The 16,677-nt window shown below is 34.7% G+C and overlaps 1 long non-coding RNA gene and 1 other non-coding gene across 2 annotated transcripts; one reads left to right on the top strand and one right to left on the bottom strand.

Moving 5' to 3' along the window:
- The first annotated feature begins 7,716 nt into the window (after nt 1–7,716).
- On the top strand, nt 7,717–7,819 carry LOC122077690. Its single transcript, XR_006139930.1, has one exon. It is a non-coding gene; the product is annotated as a U6 spliceosomal RNA (small nuclear RNA).
- A 7,185-nt stretch (nt 7,820–15,004) lies between these two features.
- LOC122077386 lies at nt 15,005–15,682 on the bottom strand. Its single transcript, XR_006139783.1, has 2 exons — nt 15,608–15,682; nt 15,005–15,456 (listed from the first exon to the last, which is right to left on the bottom strand). It is a non-coding gene; the product is annotated as an uncharacterized LOC122077386 (long non-coding RNA).
- Between the last annotated feature and the right edge of the window lie 995 nt (nt 15,683–16,677).

Below are 16,677 nucleotides of genomic sequence, written 5' to 3'. Positions count from 1 at the left end.
TCGGTCGGGCATGGGGACATATGAGCCCATGCCAAATCCCAACACTAATCAAAAAAAAAAAAAAATCCCATTTAAATTGCCACAAAAAATACTATAATGGTTCATTCTTCAAAACAAATCGAGAATTCAAGACAAACATAACAGAGGCATTTCTTCACATCTATACGCGTCTTGAAAGGTTTGGCAATGACCTAGAACTTAGTCACCACTGGTACAGCACCTGCCATTTTTTGTCCAATCAGATGAGTGTTGCACAAGCCACGTACGTTCTCTTTAATGAAATGTTGGTGTGGGTGTGTGTGTATTCCAGTAGAAGCGAAAAAGTGGCAATGTCGGCAGGGGATGGAGTGGGCCGAGTGGCCCAATATGTCTTTCCTTGAATTTATGTTAAGGCTCCAACGTGGGCTGCTTCACTTTTAAAGCCGTACTTACCTAACGCGTTAACCGTCTAGGCTTTCCATGCGGCCATGCCATTGCCCATTGCCCCGTGCCCCTTGCTCATGCCACTCCACCACTCCACCAAACCTTAATTAGCTGTGAAACGCCCACGGCCCACAACACGCATCTTCATTTAAATTACTTCAATGGCACCTGAAACTGAGACCACCCCTCAATAACCCACGTTGGCCTGTCCAGAGATGTGATACAGATACTGTTACTATATTGGCCGATCTGATCCGTATCCATCAGGTCTTGGTATTGATCACAACTAATACCAATTCGATACTGATATCTAAAACTGTTAGTTTCTCTTCGATTTGGAATACATTTAGGAATAATAGATTAAGGTTGTGTTTGGTATGCATTCTCAGAATCTATTCTGGGTCTAAAACGTATTATGAACTTTGATTTTTCTTTATTTTCTTGCTTAAAAATGTATTTCTAAACCCAGAATCTATTCCTATAATGTATAACAAACACAATCTAGACAGCCAAACTATATTATGATAGTAAAGACCATGAATTTTCAGCCCATCCCAGCCATAACTTCGGACCAGGCTAAGCTTCTATTTATAGCCCAATGTAGGGGTCCAGTCCAGTATGAGGTTCATATCTTAGATATTGTGCAAAGTTTTCTTTCACCCACAGAGAACGATTCACTCACAATTTACCATCTTATTTTGCATACTTGCAATACGAGGCATCATATATAATGAAACAAAAAAGGAGAGAGTCATGTCAATCCTATATGCCCTAAGCATGTATCAAGTCACAATATTGTCTTCTTTGGCCCATGGACTTCAAAATTTTAAAATGTATTATGACTATATAAAGGGTGCTAGAGGTTATCAACTAGCCCAATCGCTTTCCCCTAATCGATGTGGAACTAAAGAGATGTTCCCTCAATGTTGCTCTTGTTTCTTACCCAATCTTTGCGGTTCACCGAATCTTGAACAAGTCTCGTAAACTTTACTTGACCCACATTTATATAAACTCATCCAATAGGATTTTTTATTAGCCAACATAATGGCTCAAATGTCAGCCCATTTGGAAATTTTGAAGTAGCCCAAATTTGGAACATCTCCAGTGCTGATCCCCTGCCCACATAAAAAGTTTCAAAACAAATGGAATTTGCAAGTGGTAAACTAAAATTTGGAATTACAGTAGAGTGCATGGACATACAAAAATGGACGAGAAAGTACTGGATCCAAAGACATAAAATGAGAGGACATTCAATTGAATTTTATCTTTAAATTTGAAACGTAGCTAATCTAAACACAAGAGTGCGTGAAAAAATTGTCTTACCCCTCCTGTCACAATGGTGTGGGGCATCAAAGGCTGTTGCCCAATGACCAACTCGAAGGGACTGAAGTTCGACGCAGAGTTTTTTGGTTGTTAAGTTATAGCAGCACTGAGCAACATCCAAGAACTCCAGTCCTTCTGGTTTGCACTAAAGTGCCTTAAGTAGCCCTTGAGGAGTCCGTTTATTCACTCCGTCTGAGCTTTCAAAGATATACCGACCGTAGATATTTGAGCATCAGAGACCGACCGTAGGTATTTGAGCATTGGATACCAATAGTCATCTTCTAACATTACCGACCTTAAAATATTGGGTTTTCATAAATTTCACATAACATAAAAGCTCTTTTCATCATCAGAAACAACCTGATTTCCGACCTCTTGCATTGCATTACCATAACGAAAAGATAAAATCTATCATTAAAAAAAAAAAAAAAAAAAGGAGCTCTTGTAACTAGGAATGAAAGGAATAGTGATTTCTTTCTATGGAGCATCCATGAACAAGAAGATTCAATTGGACGACAAATTCTTGCGTGGTCCAAGGAAATTAAAGATCCACTTCCACGATTTCATCTTTATCGAATCAACAAAACCCAAGAGTGAGCGAAAAAATTGCCTTACTCCCTGAAATAAAATGAAAAAATCCACCCTTGTCTACACTTTCATTAACCCAAATGTCATCCATATGAAGGTATATATAACATGCAGTGCAATGCTATTGTGTTGTGGGTTTGTGAAGGGTTCTGCTAGCTAACCTAGGGTCCTCATAGCATTACTATTAGTTAACCTAGAAGCCCTCGTAGTCCTGGGGCAATTTGGGCCACAAGGAAGAATTTAGGGCTGGAAAAACTTGAACTGCACAAGGCTGGGACTTGGGCTCGGCCCGATTCAAAATTCTTTTCCTCTAATTGGATTAGGGAGGGATGTTTTCGACCCTGTACAATAGGATGTAAGAGTTTAGATAACAGAAGTCTAATCATTAAGTCAAATAATTAGTGATGAGGGGATTCTTTCTTATCCACAGGTGAATGAAAACACTCACCTTTTTTTTTTAAGATTTGTATACTTGTATACTATTTTACAAGCCCCATTGGGCTAATCCTTAAATGTCAAGCCTATCCAACAAATCTGTGGGTTTACCAAGCCCACAGGCACCCTAAAATGCGAATGGGTTTGACCGCTTAAGAATTGAGACCTAACCTATTACACATTACTAATGAAAGAAACCCAAGCCTAATACTATCTGGACAAGCCCATCGTTTTGGTCTACCTATTATATGAATAACCAATTATTATTTGGCTTCCCTCCTTTTAGCCCATGTACCCAGGTAACAATCCAATCTTGGTTCTATCACCAGGTCCGATAAGGGTCCATTAAAATAGATTTCACTTTTCCAGAAAATAGTTGCATTTCCCTCAAAACCAAACCACAAAAATTTCAGTCCAGCCCACACTTGGGGATGAGTTGAGCTTCCCATCTGTTCATTGCCACTCTCTGGCCCAATATTTGCCAGGTGGGGCCTTGTATAAGACAATGGCACAGAGGAGTCTAGACTGTTACCTACACTGCCAAGTGTCATCACCCCAGTACACTGTCAAGTGTCGCATTATCATCCATTCCAGTCTGTCCATGAAACTTTGCTGTAGTGCTGTACTCAACTGGCAAAGTTGTTAGCAGAGGTGAGAGGATAGCCGAAGGAGAGCCAAACACATTTGATATGGGCCAGGGGTTTGGGCCCATATCTGAAGACTGAAGTGTCTCATGTTGCTAAGATCCGACATATGCTGCTTCCAGCTTGCTTTCTTTGCTGTTGCCTGCTAAGAGATGCCAATAAGTCAATAATTGATGATAGGAAAATGATCTAAACTGATTGGATCTGGATCCAGATCCGACTAACATCCATATCCATATTTACTTTTGATGTGGATCCCCTTACTTTTGATGACTATCGAGGAGGTGTGTAGACCCATCATCAATTTTGGTCAAGTCAAATCATCGCCACTAATTTAAGGTCTTGCAACACTATATACCATTTAGGTAATCGAGTCTCGTAGACTATGACATGATAATTCAGCAATAATCAGGCTTTTAAGAGGTTAATTGGCTGATCGAGCTGTAAATGGATCTTACATGGGACATAAATGAGTTATAATCACGTTAAATAGACTTTAACGGGTTAATCAGTCTATAAAAACAGTTGATAAATGGATCTTACATGGGACATAAATGAGTCATTATCGTGGCTTTCCATAATCATGCTAGGGCTATCACCAGGCCATTTATTAATCCGTCCATCCAATGTTGGGTCCAGTCGGCCACTCGGGTCTGCCTGCGTGGGCTAGCATTTGACGCTCGTCCAACCATTGGTAGTTCAATAACATCTGCACTGGTCCCTTCCAAATAATTAAAAACCTTATGGACCATCATATTCCATGGATAAGGCATGGAAATGGGTCGGTGAGCTCCATAACCCGTTAAAGAAGTGCTGGTGAAACCCGACCCGAATTTGATCCATTTGAATGTAAAAGTGGGATGAATAATGGTCGGTTCTTTGTTCACAAAATGGGTTCCACCGAAAAGGACTTATCTGTTTAGGAATCACATCCGGTCGGTGACTAGACACTTCCCTGCGAGCTGGGCCTGAGTGAAGCCTTCCATCACAATCAAAAGGTTTGTTGGATCGTTTGGTCGATGGGTTAATGGGCCTGTGGGCCATCTCCTGGTTGTCTTGCATTCTCAGTTTTGTCAGACTTGTCTAACAGCCCATGCATTATAGAGGCCAAATTGAAATATATTTTGTATGCATAAAATAAAATAAAAAAGTGTGTTTCATTAGGTCCTTTTCAATTGGGCACATACAAAAAAAATTAAATTTGTAGTTATTGTATTATTATCAAATTATTCATTATTTTCTTTCTATGTTTTTGTATTATATATATATATATATATATCTTAGCTACATTTTATATTTACATCAAGATAAAAGTAGGAGAATCAAACCCTAAACTGAACCAGTCAAACCAACCAACCTGATCGAACAAATTGGAATAAAATGGAATCGATTCCTTATCAGGTGGCTTTAGTCTGGGGTATTGTGACACTGGTAAACCAGAAAAACCATATTGGACCGAAATCAAACTAAGCTTTCCATTATTGGACCGGAATATTACAAAATAAGAAAGCCCATTTTTTCATAATTTTTAAAATATATTTAAGGTAGATCGAAATTGAACCGAACCGAACCCAATAAACTATATTGGACTGAAACCAAACCAAGCCTTCCATTATCAGGGCCCAACTTCGGTTGGTCTACTTTAGGCCGAAGACCTTCTGCCCAACCGAAACTAGACCAAACCACCTGTTTCATACCCCTTAATAAAACTTTTATTGGATGGTTGTTAAGAAAATATCTTTTTGATGATTCACCCAGTTGACCCACTTGAAGGATGAAGTGGTAATTCTAAGTTAGCCATGTGGCAAAAGTTAAAGTCAAACTCAATTATATACCTTGATATGTATTGAAACTTTGTCTTAGTATTTCCAACATCTTTATTTTTATTATTATTTTATACTATTATGCTTCGGTAAATTTTAAAACTTTTCTTTTTACCACATAGTCTACACTATTACATTTTACCCCTCCCAAAAAAAAAAAAAAAATTCTATTTCACAAAGAACTTCAAGGGGTGTTTTTTTTTTGGGGGAGGGGGATTGCTACTAGGTTGCATTGCCCCTGTACCAGTATGAGTGTCAATGAAAATGTGCACAAAGGCATCTAACAGAGGTGGCACCCTTCTTCTTCCCTTAAACTAAAAATTAAAAAGGAAAAAAAAATTCTATGACAAATCTTCCAGCCATAAAAAAGGAAAGGTGCAATGATTTAGTTTTTCCATATGAAAAATCTAATTAAGAGGACAAAACATGGTAAAACAAAAAAAGGAACGTAGTGAAAGAGCACACTCCTAAAGTAAATAGACATTTTTTTTTTTTGGGTAAAGCAAATAGACATTCATATGATATATTTTACCATATAATGCGAAGCTTTATTTGTCTTTGTATCCTTTATGTTTTTTAATTTTTTTCTTTTAGGTTTTTTGTGAAATACTTTTTTTTTTTTTTGGTTGATTAGTTTGAACTTTTATGAATGATTTTAAAAAAGATTATTTTTCAAATATATTTAGATGAAGAATATAGTAAAAAAGTTTTAAGAAAAATCTATGTTTAAAATGATTCTACAAAAGTAAGGACCACTTGACAATGGATTGATTATTGAAGTTGATATATGTCCACATCACTGAGTTTTGTAAGAGAGCAAAGAGTTATTAGATGTTATTAAATTGCAAACAAATCTTGATTGATCCAAGTTTGGATGCAACCTTAAACAAAGTGCAACGGCAGAACAAAAATTTCTTAGCTTGGATAATGACTCATCGAATTGTAAATTGAAAGATGATGTATTTTGGTTTCCAAATTAGGATAGAAATGAAAGGTGGGTGGAAAATGGTGGATGTATGAAAGAGATGAAAAAAATGATAGAAAAATATAATAATTTTTAATTATCTAATTATATTGACAAGTGTTTTCTGTCTACAAGAAGCTATGCAATGACCATTGTGCCCTTACCTAGGGTGCGCTCCCCTGTGTGTTGGTGCAAGGGCCTCTTGCAGACAAAATACACTATGCTTGATATATATATACATAAAAGAGAAATTTACTGTCATGCATTCTAGGTGCAGTTTGGAAAATCATCTGATTTCTAGCCTTTCTTTTGCTTCAATCTCTCCACATCTTCAAATTGAGAAGGTACAGTCAGGGAAAGAAACAAAAGATTTTTTTTGAATCATATTTCTTCTATCCGTATATGGTCTTTCTTTAATATTAAACAATAATAAATACATAGAAAAAGATTCTCTGAACCTTCAACATTTCGTACATCTTTTCACGAAGTGATTTTTATTTATTTTTGTAGGAGAGGGCATGGGAAACACCTTAGGCTCTGAGATACTTTTTTCTAAATAAATACACAAATTACAATATAATAAAAAATTGCAAAAATTTTGGAGAATCCTAACCATTATTTAATAAATAAAATAAAAATTCATTTCAATGCCCCTTGGTTTAACACTCAATTTCGATGGATATATTATCCACGTCATCATGTAGTTATGAATTTTGTAAACAAATTTAAATTTTTTTTTTTTTTTTTATATTAAAGAGGTTAGAAGTTATTAATTAGCCTAGTAATATATTTCTAGGCTATGTGAGACTAAAATTTACATATCTTCACCGATCTTCTAAATCCCTTAATACTTATCACATTCTTGGTAGAGACCTCATCGATCTTCCAAGTGAGTCTGATACTTATCGTATTTTTGGTTATCACATGATTGATGTATGAATTTCTCAATCCATCAAACATGTAATATGTTTGACTCACTAATCAGTAGGGTTGAAATGGTATGGCACTAGACTCTATTTTGGGGTTTTATATGCTAAAATATTCTTTTTTTTCTAAAGTCACATTCCACCGGACACAATCATTTTAAGAAAATATTAAATAAATGCACTTCCAAAAGTTGTCAGAAAAGTTAAGGTCATCCAACTAATTGGTTTGTCAAATTCAATTATTAAAAAATAATAATAATAAAGAACCTAAATTAACTTAAGTATTGGTATAAGGCAACGATGGTTGAACTAATTAATTGGATATAAATTAAAACAATTCGTAGATTGTTGTGTTGATGGAAGGTAATAGTTCGAATAAAGGTGTAGTAAAGAAAGTGTCCAAACATATATCCTACCTATTAAATTAAAATAAAGAATATTGTTCCATTAAGATGGAATGGTATGTCTATTCAAGTTTATGGATACCATAAAAAGGTTGAAGTACTTGATGGTGATAAAATAATTCAATCTTACCTACATAAAAACATAACTAATGTGATAAATTAAAAAATAAAAATAAAAAGTCAACCATCTCTGTGGAGACAACTGATAAATTTGAAACGGTATAGAGAAGATTAGCATGCCCCTTACGCAAGGATGACATGCATAAATCGAGAAATGATCCAATTTTTTTAGAAGTTATATATTTTTCATCTTTTTTTTTTTCAACTCTTTCCCCCTCCCTCCTTTTCACCTCGAGTTCAAATTGTTAATTTCTCAAATTCTAAGCATTGTTCTTATTAGTAGATTTCTTTAATTGAAAAAATTAAGAAGCCAAATTAATTTTAGTGGTCATACTATATGAAATAAATAACATTAATAAACAGTATCATTAATGAATTTGAGAAGCTTGTTTAATTTACCTGTATCAACTTTATTTTACGAAGTTTGAAAGTCATTATGTTTTAATGAAGCAAATGGTGGTGCAATCTCTTCAACTACCATATTCAACACCTACGTTTAAAATGAGAAGGTTATTTCATAAAATAATGAAAGCATTTGAAGTTGTTTAAGTGCAAATATACTTAATAATAGTCTTATTCTTCTCTCTTTTTTTTTTTTGCTTTTTTTGTTTCTTTTTGTTTCTTTTTGTTTTTTCCTCTTGATAGTTCTATATGCATTGTCAAATAAGCATATTTGTTCGAGATTATAATATTATTACTGATGTATGAAATATGCTTGGTTGCTTAAAACATTAAGTTATGTTCGATAAGTTCAGATGGTTAGGGGCGAATTGGGGATTGTGTGGAAAGACACACGGTCCCAAATTCAATTTTCCATCTGTGTATTTGCGATTTAAGTGGAGATCATGGGGGTAGGTTGTTGCGCTAGTCTCCCCTAGGATTAGTCGAGGTGCGTGTAAGCTGACCCAGACACCTTAATTAACAAAAATAATAAATAAATAAAATAAAATAATCTCCAACATTGAAAATTCAAAAAAAATTTCAAAGAGAAAATTTATCAAATGTAGTTTATTTTAAATAATGAAATAAATAAAAAGAGTAAAAAATAAATGAAAGTCCCTAAGAAAAGACCAAAAAAATACATGCATGTATGTATTAATAACAAAAAAAAAAAAAACACACACACACACACATAGATGTGTAAACCTATATATCTCTCATGGATTGACCATTGACCATGGATAAAGTTATAGAATCTACACAATGATCAAGTAAGTATGGGAACTAGCTAAATATAGTGCACCTATGGTAGGGTATGAATTGCCACAAAACTAAAGTAGCATTTCCTCCCCCTTTATAGTTGATATAAATATATATATATATATATATATAAATTTCATGTAATATTAAAAAATAAATAAATAAAACCTACGTTTTATGAGTTTTTATGATGGGTGGTTGTTCATGAACATCACAAAATGATCATCCATTGTCTTGTGGAGACATTGATGTCTATCAACTAGAGATGTCTTCATACAAAATAATCAAAGAAAAAAACATAATTAAAACAAATATTGATGTAATATGCTTAGGAATAATAAAAATCTCGTTAGCTTCATTGGATAGATTAGATTGGTAAAAAGTAGTACTAACTAGATATTTGCTCTCGTCATATAACATAATAGTAAAAACTTCTCATTTAGTTAAGGCATATTGTTGATTTAAAGTTTTATGCAAGTGTTATGTCATGAGATACTAAAGAAGCAGTTATTGTGGGACGAATAATCAAATGTGGCTCGAGTGGGGTGAGATCTCAGCCACTTCTTCAATTCTGCTCGCGAGAATTTAAGAAAAGACCTCTAGGAGTGAATTCTAATTATACAGATAAACTTTGGTGCTATAAGAGGGTTGATCAACAACATCTGGTAATCTCTTATTTGGAAAATCATGGACTATTTAATCTCATTGGTTATTTCCCTAACTAACAATCACATTCGAAAATTCCGGTGCTATACAAATATGTATACTCAATCTCCATGAGGTTTCAAAAAAAAAAAACAATCCGTGAGGTAAAATAATGACAAGAAATATAATTCATTTCATGTCATGATTTTATAACTTTACCGGCACACAGGAAAATTTTGCTTATATACTTTCTCTGGAGAAGTGAATTTACAAATTTTTTGACAAATATAATTGTTATGTTATTTGACTCACTTTTGAGTCACATTTCCTACTTGCGGGACACAAGATCTTTTATCACAAGTATTCATGCTTAGTTGCTATGTGGCAAGTTTTGAGGGATAATGGTACATAGTCAAAACCTATACATATGGCGCTAATATAATTATATTTATATGCATACATACATACATACATTACCTTGAATGTATACATATATGACAATCTGGAACCTCTATAGGTGCATTTAGAACATATAACCTTCTTTTGATTGACGCTTGTCTTGTTCTCAAATGGTTTTTTTTTTTTTTTTTTGGGGGGGAGTGGGAGTGGGGGTGGGGTGTTGGGGGAGAGTTCAAGTTCAAGGGCCTATTGGTCATTACATATAATAGAGTACTAGAGTAGACCTATATAAGGGCCAAGAACAAACCCATGGAAGAGTCAATAGGGGCCCATGGATATAGAAAGTAAGGAAATTCTTGCAAACCAAACACCCATGCACTTGAGAAGAGTTGATCAAGTGACTAATCCTTAGATAGTTACTCCACTGAGCACTGCAAACCGCCAAGCCAAGGCCTAGGTGTGTCCCAAAAGTTCTTTTAGTCCTTAGTGAAAGGGGTTTCAAAATAATTTGAAAATGTATTACTATTATCTCATTTTTTTTTTAGAGTTGTCATTCTCTAAAATATTTTTAAAATATATATGTGAAATGACAAAATTGGTTGTGTTTGGTAGTCAAGAGAAGAAAATAAAAGAAAAGAAAAGTAAAATTTTACTTTTTGGTTTAAGAAATCCTCATTGTATTTTGGTATGTCCCAAACTAAGAGAATATATATATATATATATATTTTTTAATCTCAAAATTCACCTTGGGGATGGTGAAGTTTTCTTGTGTTTCCCAAAAAAATATTGCTTAAAACACAAAAAAAAAAAACACAAGAAAATAGAAAGCTTTTCTTCTTTCGGTAACAAACAAATATAATATATTTTTTTTATTTTTCTATTAAATTTCATTTCATTTCTATTCTTTTTTAGATTTTTTTCTTTTCTTTTCATTTCTCTTCTTTTCATTTCATTTCATTTCTTTTCTTATCTTGACTACCATCACAACCTGGAAGAAAAGATGTGTTACATGATAGGGGAGAAAAATAAAGTAAAATTACAAATTATTTTTAAGGGGTGTCAATAAAAAATCCCATACAAAAAGATTGATTCATTGAATTCTAGGATTTAGTGCATGGTTTTGGCACCAGCATCGATTGTCAGAGACTCCTATACTGATAAATATCTCGAGATCAAAACATCGTTTTCAACAAAAAATGGATGGGCCGATATGTATTAATCAGGTATTGATATCAATCAGAATTTGATACCAATACCTAAAACCATCATTGAGAGTTTCCGATTTTTGGTTCAACTCGGACCACTATCTATCATAAACTGAGATAGTGACATTGCAACCGCCCACTGTCTGTCCTTGCCACCAACCTCACGTAAGTGGGAGAAACAATGCTAGGAGTCATCTTCTGTATTGGCTAATAGGGTTTTAACCAAAAGGACTATAATTGGTCCCCACCAACCCCACCTGTGATACCAACGTGCTTGGCCTAGTGGGCCTACAATAGCGGTCTACGATAATTTAGGCTTGACCAATTGTGTGCCAGTGCAGTAGACGGTACAATCTAGACCCAGATATGGACAAATGGACCGGCAGCCTATATGGAAGTTTGGATCTGGACATAGCTTTGAAAATGATAAATAGAAATTATGTTTAGGTTTTAACCTTTTACGAGATGAGTGGACCAACTGCAGAGGCGGCTAACTTTAATGGGTATGTCTAAATGTAATCTATATTTTTGTAACCTAAATTATTGTCTTTCCATTATTTTATCATCTTATGATTATTTTTAAGGTAAAAAAAAAAAATTATTGTATCCCTATTATTTTGTCATTATGTGATTACTTTTAAGGTCAAAAGGTATTACTGTGTCCCATTTATTTTGTTATTTTGTGATTACTTTTAAGGTTAAAAAAGTAAATTCAACTTTAATTTTTTGAATCGTTACTTTGATTTAAACGGCAAAACAAGGGGTATTTTGAGAATGAATACACTCTTCCTGAACAACCAAAACAACCCCTTGCCCCAATTGATCGTCTTCCTCCTCACGAGTCTTTTTGTTACCTTTCTTGGTTTTTATGGCATAAAGTTGGGCAAGATCATCTCCAGTGAGTCAGGTAAAGGCTCTCATTCTTCTCGGCATGTCCAATGCTTTTATGGATTTTAGGGTTTAAAACTTTTGGTGGACTTCATTTTTGTTTTTTGAAATTTAGAAAACACAACCTCTTCCCATAAATTCATGTATCAATTATATTGCAATAATTTCTATTGTTGTGCATTAGAGATGAGGTGGGTAAGATAGTTCTAATCATGTCTCTTTTTCTCTCTTCAAATAAATCAATTGTATTAAATATGCTAGTATTTTTAAGAAAGTTAAAATCCAGAAAGATGACAAATGGCAATATTGTATGCTTTTTTTTTTTTTTTCGTAAAGTAATATTGTAGGCTTGGTATTACTATAATAATGACATGTGAAATTTTGTAATTATAATATATTTTATAGGTTGATTCTAAGGGTTTTGGGATTGATTCTAGTCAAATCCAATTTGATTTGGATCTGGATTGATATTGGTAGCTACTAATTTGATCTTTGATTATGTGTTTAAAATCGATTATAAGGTATATAGGATTAGATCGTGGGTCTTAAGATTTGAGGGCGATCCTAAGGTTCTTTTTATCCGATTTTGATTCAATTTGATCAAAATTTATAGGAATCAGTTCCAAGAATGTAGGGGATAGTATCAGTATCGATCTCTGTCGATGCCGATTCTATACCAATCCATATCGGATGGGATCGGTGGGTATCGGTATATTTTACCCTTGATTTTTATAAAAGGTACTACTTTTTACCTATTTTACCCCTGAAACGATCCAGATAACCGATCCGGATTGAGGATCGGTCTCAGCCGATACTACCGATCCTAGTCCGATACTTGAAACCATGATCAGTTCGATCTCCAATTTCAAGTTTAAAATCCCTAGTTGATTTGGCTAGTTCGGATCAATCCCCAATTTTGATCATTATAGAATGGCATATCTAGGATTTTTGGGATTAGGCTATTGGTTTTTATAATTTAGTGTCAATTCTAGCATTTTTGTGATTGATTCGGATATGATCCAGACTGGAATCATTAGGGACTAATTTATTATTTGATTTTGAGTTAAAATTATGGTATTAGCCGATCTGGATTAGAATTGGTCATGAACTATCCAACTCCGGAAGTTCTAGAATGGTCAATTTAGAGTTGGAATCACTAGAGTGATTATTTTGATACTCAATTTTAAGTTTAAAATCATTGATTGAATAAATCAATTTCGATCCAAATCGACCATAGTAATATCTATCCAGGTTGTTTTAGAATGACTGATTATAAGGCTTTTGTGATTGATTTGATCAATTTATGATTTTGGTCACTTTGATCTAGATTTTTTATAGTATTAGGCCAAATTGAAATCAAAGTTCAATTTTCAATTTAGACCGATTCGATTTTTATTGAGTTGACTTAATGGCCTCTTGTAGGTAATATGTTATCTTTTAGTAATTTTTTAAGTTGTTATAAGGTCTTTTATGGTTTCGATTATCTTGATCTGGTCCAATTCAATTTTTTACCGATTTGATAAAAACTCAAATCGATAAAGGTTCGTTTCACGTTTCTCTTGATTAGTCCAACCTGCTTGGACTGGAAATGGACACCTTTACTCAAAGCAATAGACCCAATCACCCAACGGTTAGTATAATTTTTTTTTTTTTTTCAATCCCATGTTAGACTATAGAGAGACAATGAATTGAGATTTGAGATTCCAAACGTAGTGATGGGTCTATTTGAAGATAAAGTTACATTTCTACCATTTTTAAACACTTTGTCATAAAAAGTGGTGCAGCAGGTTTTAAGTTTTTATTGGAAGTATAAATACATGAAATTACTTTTTGAATTTTTTTGAACCAATCATTTATTTCACGGCATAAAATTTTTTAGGTAACTAAAGGTGGGTTACAAGCCTCTTGTAACCTACCTAGGTTACAACTAGACAAACCCAACTTTAATAACTCATCTTTTCATAATCAATTGTCATAGGGCTTTGATGGGCTATAGATGGGTTTTTGGTACCTCTAGCCACCAGTCTTGAGCCCAGTAGATGTCTGCCTCAATGTAGGGGTGGCTAACCTAATACTTGATCTCATTGTAGTCATATTCATTGACCCTTTAATGGGCTCTACCTGGGCTTTTGGCACCTCTCAGTCACTGACCATCATTGTTGAGCAAAGGACCCATGGGATAGGAAGACCTATCCTGATACCTAGCCGATCTTGAGACGGGTATCGGTATCATCCTAGGTATCGGATACCGATCAGAAAACTTAGATTTTTTAAAACTTAAACGAACAGAAAAGAGAGAGAGGGCGATTGCAGCAGCGGCCGACGGTTGCAGGGCAACGACGATTGCAGCGGTGGCCGACGATAGCAGCGGCGGCCGACGATTGCAACCATCGATAGTTCAGGTGTTGCTGGATGGCCTCTCCAGCCCCCGGGGGCCCTCTCCGTCTTCTCATGATGTCTGGATGTCGATCTTTCTCAAGACCTGCTCTCAATTTCCTAAAATCGGCCATGAATAAACCCAGCAGCAAGCCCATTCCTTCAACGCGAACTTGTTTCTTGTCTCTTACTTTTTCAAGGTTACCTTCTGAGGTGCATTGTGTCCAATCACTCCTTCCGTTACACAGCGCAGTTTCTTCGGCGTGTCTCACGTCTTGTCTCGGCATTGACTCGAGTAGCTCGAGATCGCTATCTCAGGGTACGCTCTGGGTGCAAACCCTAGAGTTTGAGTTCCATTTTTTATTCATATCTAATTAGGGATCAGCATGCCTCGATAAAGAGATTGAAGTTACAGTTTGGTCCAAGGTAGAGAGAGGATTGGGAGAAACACATGGAATATTTGTCTGATTAACAACTTCTAGTAGAAAGAATATTTTGTAGCATATGGAGTTTTGGATTTTTATGGAATACTTCTCTCTTGCCATTGATGACTCTCCCGTCAGATTCATATTTTTCCTTTTTCCTTTTTGTTTTTAATGGAATTGGTTGATTTTTCTTTCTGTAAGAGTAAACATGCAAGATATTTCAATTGGATGAATAAAGAGTTCAATTGGATGAATAAAGATATGCAATTCTTTCTGTGACTGGCGCTCTTGCTCCATATCGGCAAGGAAACCCTGAATTCAACTATTCCTTTTTCTGGGCAATTTCTGCTTTTCTCTTTTAGATGGTCTCCAATCTCTTGATTTATAGAACAAATTATGGTGATCGATGACAACGAATTGCTCGGAAGAGAGGAGAGAAGCTCCTCTCTCCTCCGGAAGTGCCGATTCCAAAATCGAGAGAAACTCCGAGTGATAACAGCGAACTCTATCTAAAAATACCTCTCCTCTGGTAGTGCCAATTCCACATCTCCTCTTGCTCCTATCCATAATGCTCACCTCCATCTCTACAGTCCCTTTCTCTGTTAACGCCGATCCAAGTCCCAAATTGAATGTCGGATCTGTTTTCAGTTCTCGCACTTGTGTAGTGGCTGCATGTGAAAATATGAAAGAAAAGAGAGAGAAAGAGATTGAAGAATAAGGAATTAAGAAAAGAAAGAAGACGTACAACGAGTTTGATGACATCGATGGCAGGGAGGGAAGAGGGAAGAGGGAAGAGGGAAGAGGGAAGAGCAGAGATACCGAGATTGAAGTAGTGAGTGAGGAGTTCCTTCGTCGCCTCTCTATTTTCTGATTGGAGCTCCGGCTAGGCAAATGGGGCCTCATATTATCGATGAGCTTCCAGATCCCTAGTATGGGTATTTTTTTTTTCTAAGTTTTTTAGATGAAAAAAAAAAAAAAAATGTGGCCGATCCAAGCCGATACCATGACCGATCCGAAAAAACTGTATGATTTCTGATCCTTCACTGATCCTTACCGATATCGATCAGCACCGTATCGATATCAGCTGTGACCGATACTGATACCGATCCCGATAACTAAATCCTTGGTCCGAAGAGACATGGTCTTGGTAATTTGATTTAAATAAATTTAAGTAAAAATGACTTATTGCAATAAATAAAGTTAAGAAGAAAATTAAAACCTCATAAAGATACACCTATATTATCAAATTTGATACCAATCAATCATTTCTTACCAAAAAAACAAAAAAAAACTGAATAAGTTAATAAAACTTTGTTCCACGTTGGGATTATATTAGTTACATACATTTTATTTTATTCGACTCAACTTAGATTCTATTTAAAATAGTTTTACTTTACTTGGTTTGATTCAAAACAACTAATTTTAGAGTCTAAAATATAACGATTTTTTTTTTTCAATTCAATTTGTTTTTAAAGTATCAATTATGATTTCATTACCCGATTCTAGTTCTAATAAAATTCAAAAATTTAGAGTTTGAGGAGAGGGACATAGACACATAAAATAAATAATTGTATTATTTTAACACGTTAATTTCGCTTTTGGTATTTCCAGTTAGGAATCAAAGAATTATAATAATAATAAATAATTAATACAAATAGAAATTAATTTCACTCCGTGAATGATGGAATCTTATAATTTGACAACCATAAGTTCACTTTCATGAATAGAATTATGTTTATTAGAGAAAAAAAAAAAAGAAAATTCGAAAACCGTAAGGATATTTTTCGTCCAAAAGAGAAGGAATTTAACTAAACACGGATATATTTGTGTTAAGAAATGGGAAGGATAGGCACGTGTGAAAAAATGGAAGGTCTGAAACTGGGAGCGTC

The sequence above is a fragment of the Macadamia integrifolia genome, chromosome 4 (assembly GCF_013358625.1).
Source record: "Macadamia integrifolia cultivar HAES 741 chromosome 4, SCU_Mint_v3, whole genome shotgun sequence".
Taxonomy (NCBI): Eukaryota; Viridiplantae; Streptophyta; class Magnoliopsida; order Proteales; family Proteaceae; genus Macadamia; species Macadamia integrifolia.
This window is presented reverse-complemented; position numbering and strand designations above follow the sequence as displayed.